Source organism: Patiria miniata, unplaced genomic scaffold (genome assembly GCF_015706575.1).
Source record: "Patiria miniata isolate m_02_andy unplaced genomic scaffold, ASM1570657v1 HiC_scaffold_7, whole genome shotgun sequence".
Lineage (NCBI taxonomy): Eukaryota > Metazoa > Echinodermata > Asteroidea > Valvatida > Asterinidae > Patiria > Patiria miniata.
This window is the reverse complement of record NW_024037074.1, coordinates 44,351,583-44,361,042: the sequence shown is the minus strand read 5'-3', so window position 1 is coordinate 44,361,042 and position 9,460 is coordinate 44,351,583.

Sequence of the window (9,460 nt, the reverse complement as noted above, 5' to 3'; positions counted from 1 at the left end):
CCATCTCCAGTCGCGGCTTGTTTTCGCCGCTTTGAATGCGGGCAAGTTAAAACACGATGGCCTTGGTGAAAGGCTATTGGGGGTGCAGCAGCAACCCCCCCCCCCCCCCCCCCCAATGCCTCCTGATGTAGTCAGGTTCGCTATTTTCCCGTCAAAATCCTGCAAACTTCTCTTTAAAAGAGTGGGGGAAAATACTCAAAAAGAGTTGTCCCGCCTGGCTCTGTACTGTAAAAGACGGGGTTTTTTTTGGCACTCTTTTACATTTAGAGAGATATATGCTCTCGGTGAGACTTTGTGTCCTCCGATATTCACGTGAGGAGTCTACAGCCCCCGCCCACTCCCACGCGACTCTCTCCAAAATGAGACAACCAATTTGTTTAGAGTGCTAGCGACTTGTTGATGGGAGCTAGTGCGATAACCTATAATAGTCAGCATCGCTTAAAGGGAATATACATCATTTGCTTTTGCTGTAATGTTCAGAAATGGATGGAATTGGGGGGTTGGTAATATATAGCAAATATTGTTACACTGACTTTTTTTAAGTTTTGGGTTCAAAAATGCTATAAAAGCCAAGAAAAACAATCATTTTCCTGTAGTCTGGTTCCCTGACTCCGTTTAAGAAGAAACGGAGCAGTTTATATACATTGGGGAATTGTAAGGTCAGGGAACCAGTCTAGCTAGCTTGTACCCGTTCATAGGTGTGTAATCGATTGCAAACAAATGCGATGGTCAATTGGGGCAAGTATTTGAAAAAAAGCCAGTTTTTTTCCAACGCTGATCGGCCGACCAGCGTTGGAAAATGATACAAAAAAACCACTTTTTTAAAAAAAAATGACAGTATACCAGGTGCCATGATTTTACAGGTTGCTTTACACTGTCTTTCACTAACAGTCCAGTGAGGTATTTCATAATAATTTGGTAGTTTTATTTTTTGATGTTTGCAAATGTTGTATATTCCCTTTAAGAGAGCAGAACGGGTCGTCGTCACACCGCTTCAGCCTCACTCAGGTTAATGAGTACTTTAAACTCATCACTTTCAGAAATAACTACTGCAGGGAAGCTTTAATACGTTCCATGCTATGTGTCGTCGCCCCCATCGGGTATCGGATTTGACAACCGTGCTTGCGTTTTCACAAACACAATTGTGAAAAAAAGTTGCGGCATCCCTATTTTTACAGGAATAATAATTCAGTAGCAGATGGCCGAAACACCTGTCTCGTCACAAGGCGAGCCAATGTCTAACCCCCCCCCCCCCTATCAATTGCTTTAATTCTCGTGCCGGGAGTTTATAAAGCAACGCCTATCTGTAGATTATTAACAAGTCGTAAAGCTATTCAAGTCACGTGCCCCTTAGTTCCGCGGCTGGCTGCCACAGAAAAGGATCGGCCCTAAAAAAGAAAACATAATGGATATTTCGCGCCAAGACATTATTCGCTTGGTTTCTCCAACACGACGAGAAATGAATTTCACACACTGGCCGTTTCAAGGCGATTTTTTTTAAAGTTGCTTGCACTCTAATCATTGACTCATTGCGCCGAGGACAAAATAATAGGCCTAGAGGTTTATAGGATATCTTCGGAAGACGCCGAGGTGCTTTGCCTATGCTTTTGTGAATTGACCAACTGAGTGCGGGATTTTTCTCCTGCTTTCTCACTTTTAAAATATCGTTTTATTTAAATATTTCATTATGTTTTTGTAACTGATACAAAATGCTGTCTGTCTGAAGATTAATGATATCAGAATCGCATGTCATAGAGAATCCAAACACTATAAGTGGAACGCGCGTGTCCCTCGAAACGCGATATACGCAACACCAGCATGCACGGTTTTCAAACGATGTTGCTTATTGTCACTAAATTTTATTAACGTGTCCCAGCACTACCATGCAAATGTCATTTTAGGGTGCTTTTGATTTTTGTTTCATCACCAGAAATCGGTGATTTAAATGATGTTCCTGCATGTACTTGTAGTCGTAGTCAAGTCCATCATTTTCAAGCGGTGGGAATTCTATGTGACACCGGTTGCCATCGATCGTGACAGCTGGTAATAAGAGGAGAGAGAGAGGGACGTTAAATTATTCCTTTTTCGTCCAGACTTCATTGATAAATCAATGACAGAAGCTGTTAACACACATGTACATCGTCACCATAAAACACGTAGTAGACTGTTAATAATAAAACTGTCAAAAGGCTGTAGGCAACTATAGCTACTGAACAAAACAAAAAACAGGCCTTTTTGTATTGAAAAAAAACCCGGCAAGCTTGAAGGCAACATTTTTCTATGAGACAGTAAACTCATAGGCCCACCCAAGATAATTATACTCTGAAGTTGTGTTTCTTCCCAGAACACAAAACTTGCGGGCGAAAGCAGTGTTGTAGGTCTCGAGACCGGTCTCGGTCTCGGTCTCGGTCTCGAGACCACTTTTTGCCGGTCTCGGTCTCGGTCTCGGGAGCTGTGGTCTCGGTCTTGATCTCGGTCTCGGTCCCCTTTGGTCTCGATATTTTGGCTGGTCTCGAGTCGAGACCAGCCAAAAAGTGAGGGGGGGGGCGGATTCCGCCCCCGGCCCTTTTAGGGTTAAGTAAAGAATCAGTTTAGGGCAAATGTGACTGCAGTGTGATGCTAATGGACATGTCTCTCTTCACTTTCTAGTGAGTGAGGCATAGTCCAATAACCATTGCTCCTCTTCTTATTTCTCGTTTTTATTGTTGGATGATATGTTGAAACAAGCACTATATAGCCATCCTCATTGATTCCAAATACAACTGAGATTTAAATCTTATGAATCAAGACTGAAACATTATTTTTACCGTCAGATTTTGTATTGTGAATATGGGGAACAATTCAACTCTTTTTCCCTAGAAATATTGGTGATTTTTTTTCGATTTTCCTTTTCAATTTTTCCTTTATTCGTGGAGGCGGGAAAACGTTTTTTAAAATTATATTTATTAATTGATATTCATCAATTCGTAGACCGTTAAATTGGTATTAGTGGTGGACAGCTGAATTTTGTGATCTCTTTATTAAACTAGTCACGACTTGGGAACACTCTAAAAATTAATTTGTCATTTTGACTAAAAAAAATTGTCCAGTGTCTCGTACGACTTACCTAAATTAGTCACAGAGTATTGATGACTAATGACTATAGATTAGTCAATAGTCAGACTCAGACTAGAAAATATAGTCATATGACAAGAATAGAAACCTGCTTGATACGACTAATCTGTAGTCAAGCGACTTGCGCGATTTGTAACTGAATTTCTGACTAATCACACTTTAGTCCAGACAATATCCACTGAATTAGCACTTTTTTGTGTCCGTTCTAGTGTCCTTAATGGTACACCATAATGTGTACATCTCCGGGTCACAATGGGGTCACAGCTGACTTGTATCTCACTCGTTGTGCAGTTGGATCACAGGGCCAGTGTTTAGCTCCTTGCATCTACCACTGCATGATCATGATCACACCTGCAAAAGAAACACACAGAGAAAATCTTTCTTTATTTGTTGCATATTATTTATTTTTCTCCTCGTGTCTTTTTTACTCAAAATTTAATGTCCATATTTCAAAATCAACAAAATCGTGGAATGTTCTTAATCATGTATAGTTCCCCTCCTATCTTTAGTGTATTTAGTTTGGGAATTGGTACAAGAATTGTTTGGCACAACAAACTCACTAGTGTGTTGCAAAGAAATTGCACAACGACATGGCTGATACGTATCTATTAGGCCTGCCGCATACGGTTTTGCAGCATAAAGATGTGCCTAAGTACAAGCATAAAATTTGTAAGAGTCTCACTCGGTATCTATAGGCTACAGCTTATTCTTCCCTCACAACCGTACTCTCATTTCATAACTCATGTCAATTAACAACTTCATATGATATCATAGTTTTCCTACCTTCGTCATTGTTGAAATGGAGGAAGGAAGATGTCCGTTTAATGGCTGCCTGACAAACTGAGTGTAACATATCCGTATACACGTACGCCTAACAAAGCATCATCGATGAGTCCCGCTTTTTTTAAACACATCAACGGCGGGAAAATAACAAACTTCATTAGTCAGAAGGAATATATGACTAATTTTGACAAGTATTCGATCTTTCTTCAGAGACATTGACTGCGCGTCATTTGTCAAAACCACCACTGATGGCTAATTTAGATTAGTCAAAGACTTTCTTATACACGTAACTAATGTACATTAGTCAAAATGACAACTTATTTTAGTCATCACTGACGGCAAATTAGTCTTCCATAACAGATAATTAGTCATTCAGCAATTACTAAACAAAGTTATTCATTTTGACAAACAAAGAGGCCTCAATGACGAATTAATTTTTAGAGTGAATAGTACGCAAATTACGTGAAATGTTCACAGTTACTACTCAATAACATGTTCTTTATCCCAATTATATTTTTTACAAAATGGAGCGTGCCATTTTTTTTTTTATCATACGGTCACTTTCTTTTTGACTCGCCATGTATTCATCTTTTCATCTGTGATAAACACAAATTGAGCTACTGCCATGGTCACACAAAAATAGAGTCTTATTGCCTGCCTCGTCTCCTTCCTAAATGTCAATTGCGTTTGCATGAGTCGAGAAGACTTTTGTTTCATTAATCGCTATATGCTGTTTACGGCCATCACAATAAGCGATTAGAATATTGGCAATGTCGTACTTGTCACTAAAATACTCATTCCGGCAAAGTAGCCAAAGTAGAGAGGCGTGCGCACTGAGCCATGCATCCTAAAAGTGCATCTCGCCCACCACATTCAGTTTGTTACAGCGCCCTTCTATTGTGTCGGCCATATTCTCTAAAAGGCTTATGACGATGATGACGGCGGGCAGATGAACAGAAGATAGATCAGGCAAATATGGTTCATCGATCTTCTGTAGTATATGTAACGTTATTGACATTAAAGAAAAATAAAGTGGCATTACATTTCAGCCTTAGCCAGGCCTTCTTCAGAGGTAAATGACAGAGGAACAAGAAACAAACATGTAGGGGACACACAAACATGCAGGGTTGGAAGGAGAATCACAAAGAGGGATGGGGGGGGGCAGACCTATCCATATCTGGCTACCATCTCTCAAATTTTTGGTCTACATGTACAAATCTATATTCCATGACTGAAATTTTAAAAAATAAATCAATATTTTCTTGCTCCAAATTGTTTTCGAATCAGGTTTACAAGGAGGTCCAATGTAAAATTAAAGTTGCATTTAAATATCCGTTAGTGGTCATTGCTGAAACCAAGGGCTGGCTCTGGAGTTTAGGGTCCGAGTTCCTATAACAGATGAAACATACACCTTTAACTTTTTACTTTTGTCAAGTTTCAACATGTTCAAGTTTTGCAAAAACTAGTACAAATTGTCGTACTCCTAAGTTAGAATCTCTTCATCAGATTTACACTTTATAGTAGTTAAACAATATTTTTTTAATTGATTGTGACAATAACAAATTCTGTTGCCATGTTGTAATTTATGGCATGAAGCAAACACGAAGAGCACTCGCATGACACAATTAAGTAGGTACAAGTGATTCCTAACTTTCAATCACTTCCTTCACATCCCCATGAACATCAACATCTAAAGGACAGACTGTTCAGCTGTAATTAGTGTCTTGTTGTTTATTTAGATTATTATTTATTATCCCCGGTCTCGGTCTCGGTCTCGGTCTCGGAACGTTTCGGTCTCGGTCTCGGTCCGCCTTGAAGGGGCTGGTCTCGGTCTCGGTCTCGCAGCTTCAGGTCTCGGTCTTGGTCTCGGACTATCCGGTCTCGACTACAACACTGGCCGAAAGCGATCGGCACTGTAAATTGTATAAAGAACATCCGTGATAAGTCTGTTCAAGTCCTTGTGGCCGGGTTAAGGGTAAAAGACGGGCATTATACTTTGCAAAGTTAACTCCATCCCGACATAAGTTATGCCATGATTAGTCACGTGATACAGCCAACTGAAGACAGCAATAGTAGGCGTACACTGACTGGTCACAATTTTGAGGTCAACACGTTGGGGGAATGCATTAGTTAACGCCAGATTTGCACGCCTGTTCAGGGGCGGATCCAGGTGTCTTTACAGGGGTCAGGCCCTTCATATTTTGTATGTCCGATTGTCATCATTTGCAGACGGGCAGAAATACAATACATGTAATTATTTAATTATGTGGGGTTTTTTTTTGGGGGGGGTCCAGAGCAGGGGGTGAAACACCCCCCCCCCCCCCCGATCTGCGCCTGCATGCTGTTCGACAGACTCAGCTTCTCGTGTCGACATTTAGCGCAGAATTACAGCACTGTGCGTATTCATTACAATTAACATAAAATGTATTCGAAAGAAAACGATAAATTGTCTGCATAATGCCGTCGTGTTTGAAGACAAAAATGGGTCAGCGCATGTTCATATCATGAACCATCTTACGTTTCAACAAAAGAAGGTGTTAATAATTTATTTCCATCCGGCATTTTTGTCGGAAGGAATCATGAATTACAAAAATATAAAGCTTCCCACCGACACTCGTCCATAGGGGCGGATTAAGATATAAAAACAACGTTACACAAAGTGCTTGTTCATCTACATTGGGGACTATACTCTATCTTAATCGATAAACGGTATACGTGCTGAACCTTTGAAACATGGGTGCATTGTGACCATCTGACGAAACCACTGTACATCTTGCTATCGTTCACGCTCTACCTGAATAATGCTTAATAGAGTTATTGAATTTTCAACCTAATGAAATTTATCATCTGGTTTCGTAAAGATAAAACAAAATTATAGTACTTTTAGGGTTTCAAAGTCCACGGGGTTGTTTTGAAAGAACAGACTCTGAAATGTAGATAAACAAGCACTTGCTTGCCCCGTTCCAAATGCAAACAGTTTCGGCTGATTGTACTTCGAGACACGAAAGATTATCAGGTCATGCGCCAAACACAAGAAAGGAAAATGGGATCGTATGAGTTCGAAGTTCATTCCCTAAAAATGATTTTCATCAGCTTTTCAAAAGTTATGAATATTTTATTAAGTAGCGATGCAAAGAATATGATACATCAGTTCTTTAAAGATAATGGAAAGTAAATGAGTTAAGAAAATGTTCGACCTAAACAAAATTAAAAGATAAAAAAAACTTGTTATTGCCTTAAAGGTTCATGAAATGATTTTTTTTCTCAGGTGAACCTTTTTTTTTCATCATCTACTCCTCTCAAATGAATAAAAACTATTTGAGATCCCATTTTGGTTTATTCTTAAGTGCACACTTTCAAACATTTCTGTTGCTGTGATGTCATTTCAGAATGACACTGTTCCGTTTAGGGCTTCTTTTCAAATTGTGAGCCCGAAGGAATTTGCTCATTAAAATCATAGTGAGAAAAGTTTGCTCACTGGCTTACCGTCATGTACTGACAGCGAATCACCAACACAGAACAGAACATACGACAGCAAAATATCCAACATTCTTGCAAGTTTTGTTGCTGAAATACATTAAGGTTTCTACCTGAAATGATATCACACTTTCACCGTGAATGTGGAAATTTTCATTAGCATAAAAACCAAAAAAGCACCAAAATTAAACAACTAATAATGTTACATGTGGATACGCAGGTGCATTTAAAAAAAACACACTGCACGGCCCTTTAATGGCACTTGGTTGACATGCAAACACGGAATATTAAAGAAAGCAGATGGGTCAGTTGTAGAAATACACACGACAAGTGTGCTTTTATTGGACGACATGTTTAGTTTCCAGGACTGAATATAAACTTTCATTTTTGTGTCATTGAATAATTTCGATGAATGTTTTCGATTTAACGGATATGATAATGGGTGTGGGTCTGAATACACTGCCGCTGGAACAAACTTTTGTCAGGGGGTGCTAGAATTTAAAAAGGACGGACAAATTTAATACGTAAGCTGAGCACAAAGCCCTTACGTCGTGGCTCAATTTGGAATATGGATGCTCTGTGGTGCAATCTGAGGCGATTCCTGGCCACTTTCATTTGACTTTTTTTAGCAAAAGTTTTTTGAGATTATAAAGACAATTTATTTTATTATTTTGTTTAGAATATACTGTTGCTCTTAACATGTTTAATTGTACTGAAAAGTGGAGAATCCTGTATTTTTATCTCCATTTTTGGTTCCATTTAATTCTGGAAAAAGAATTGTATCATTACGTATGACATCGCATGTAAATATTATTGTTGCAAGGCTGCTTTCTTACATTTAGTAAATTCCGTCGTGTATGTTTTGTTTTATTTTCCGAGCCCTTACGGCGTGGGGCCACAGAGCCAGCGGCCCGCTTTAAGGCCCCGGAAAATGTTGGATTCTGGATGCACTGTGATGAAATATACTGGTAGTATACTGAAACTGAAATATACTGGTAGTATACTGAAACTGAAATATACTGGTAGAATACTGAAACTGAAATATACTGGTAGTATACTGAAACTGAAATATACTGGTAGTATACTGAAACCCGAAAGGTTGTTTTTTGGTTTAAGTTAAAACAAATGGTTCCACTGGAAGCGAATGAATTTCTGTTCATAAAAATATTCACATAGTACTAACTCACCAAACGATGTGGCTCTCGAAATATTTGCAGTGTTATTTGTTTGTTACAGGGAATGGCAAATGTATCCTTATGTTTATGATCGGTAGATGGCAAGTTTGGGGCAATAGGCAGTGATTTATCGGTCTACAGAGTTTTTATGAAGAAAAACTTGCAGTGGCTAAAGCATGAATAGGCCTATGTTTGTTTTATTAAAACGAAACTACACTGGAATTTGCGTAAAGCATGACTGGTTTACGTTGAGTACAGAATGCTTGCAACGTCAATGCAACTTTTAAATGAAAAGAAAAAACCTTCAGGGGAAAGGTATGATCATTTGCCCCTATTGAAAGATCGAATGAAAAAACTTTGCCACCATCGTCATGGCCGAGGTCATTGCTTTCGGGTCAAAGCTTCCATAATGGCTTCCATATAGACATTGTCATGATTTTAGATACCTTGAGAGAAATATCGATTCTGCACTGCCTGAAAATCTAGAAAATACTTCCTCCTGATATATTACAGTGTTTGTGCTAGACTTTCGAAGCGCCGCGCTTAGCCGCTGGAACATATTTTTGCCCGGGAGTAGGGGGTGCTGAAGCATATTCCAGCACCCCAATCCCAATAGTTGGGGGTGCTGCAGCACCCACAACACCCCCCGTTCCCGCGGGCTTGTCTGAATGACCGGCAAGTGATAGTCTGTTGAAACGAGATCAGTTTTTAATGAAATAGATTATATTACTAAATGTTCCATTATAGGGAGACACCGGCTTTTAGGGAGATAAACTGCAAACCCTTCTGGGGAGGCAATTTTTTTGTCGCAATTAGGTTATATTTGTTGCTCGTGTTCTAATTAGAAAAAAATACCGAAATTCGTGGAAAAAGGACACGGGAAAATTGGGTTAGGGCACATTTCAGTTGGA